Here is a 1,445-nt window from a genome sequence, read left to right on the forward strand (position 1 = left end):
TAATATAAGACTTCCTTTGTAAAAAACAAGAAGAAGGAGAAGAAGAAAAAATAAAAATAAAAAAACCTCAAATACAGGTTTATAGACAAGTTTTACCAAATTTTCAAGAAATCTATTAAGACGTATCTAAATTGCTCCAGAAACTAGAGAGACCATGAGAGGCCGCCCATTTCATTTTATAAGGCTATAAATATGATCTCAAAACCAAGCAAGAGCACTTGAAGAAAATCACAAGCCTATTTAACTTGTTATCACAGGTATGAATATCAAAAATAAAATATTAGCTATCTGTATCAATAGTGTATCAAAATAATGCATAGAAACCTAAGGTCTCCAGAATGACAGTCACGGGTTTGGTGGCCAGAGAGGTTGCGGTGGATGTGCTGCTGTATTTTGATCAAGGTTCTGAAGCCCCTGGTGTACAGTGCTTGTGGAAGAGGACACTCACAGACACTGAACTACTAAGAACTACCTGAGCTACCTGACAGCCTTGGATTATTCTGCTTTTGAAGACATAATGAAAAATGGATTTGAAAGATTGGCCCCTCGACAGCCAATTGAATTGCTTCATATGAAATGATCTGAGCTTCTAGCCCCTTCCTCCGGCCAGAAAAATGACATTACTGCATGGCAAGAATGTGTAAACAATTCTATGGCCCAGCTAGAGCATCACGCATTTCGAATTGAGAATCTGGAACGAATGTCACAGTGTGGATGTAATGCCTGGAAGGTATATAATGAAAATCTAGTTCACGTGATCGAACACACACAGGAAGAAGGCTTCAGAAGTTAAGGAAACATATTCAAGATTTAAACTCGCAGCCAAAGAACATGAAACTCACAGCTGGAGCTAAATCAAGAGAAATCGAATCAAATTGGATATCCCTGATCAGTAAGAATTACAAGATTGAACAGACTATTGGACAATTGTTCAACTAGAAAATGAAAACCATCAAATTAAGTAGCAATACGGAGAGGCAAACAAAGAAAACATCCAGCAAGACTTCTGAAAAGACAATTTTGTGGGTGGAAGAAAAGTTTGGCTTTCACCAAAGCCATCTAAACTTTCTCTAAACTGTGAAGGACAACAGCATCTTCCAGAAACCATTAATGTTTAAATGTTTAGAATGTGTGGACTGTTGTAGTAATTTGATTTGTAATTCTGTTCTATCTTAGCAAAATAAAAATGTCTAGGCTGGTGGTATTTTTATAACCATTAACAAAAAATTCTAGACATTCAAAATAAGTATAACTTTAGCATAATATTATGTCACTGAATTAATTTTGAGCTGTGTAGACCATATTTTGTATCCAAGAATCTTTATTTAATCCTTTCAACACGTATAGGAAGTTGGAAACTTTTAGTTTATGTCTTTGTCTAATAAAGAGATACTTCTAAACAGACACACAAAATTCTACATATATTAAGTTTGTAAGGCTCTTAC

At 35.2% G+C, this 1,445-nt stretch overlaps 1 pseudogene; it reads left to right on the forward strand.

Moving 5' to 3' along the window:
- The first annotated feature begins 338 nt into the window (after positions 1–338).
- Positions 339–1,010, forward strand: LOC126940628 (pre-mRNA-splicing factor SPF27-like; annotated as a pseudogene).
- The last annotated feature ends 435 nt before the right edge of the window (positions 1,011–1,445 follow it).

This window comes from Macaca thibetana, chromosome 17 (genome assembly GCF_024542745.1).
Source record: "Macaca thibetana thibetana isolate TM-01 chromosome 17, ASM2454274v1, whole genome shotgun sequence".
Lineage (NCBI taxonomy): Eukaryota > Metazoa > Chordata > Mammalia > Primates > Cercopithecidae > Macaca > Macaca thibetana.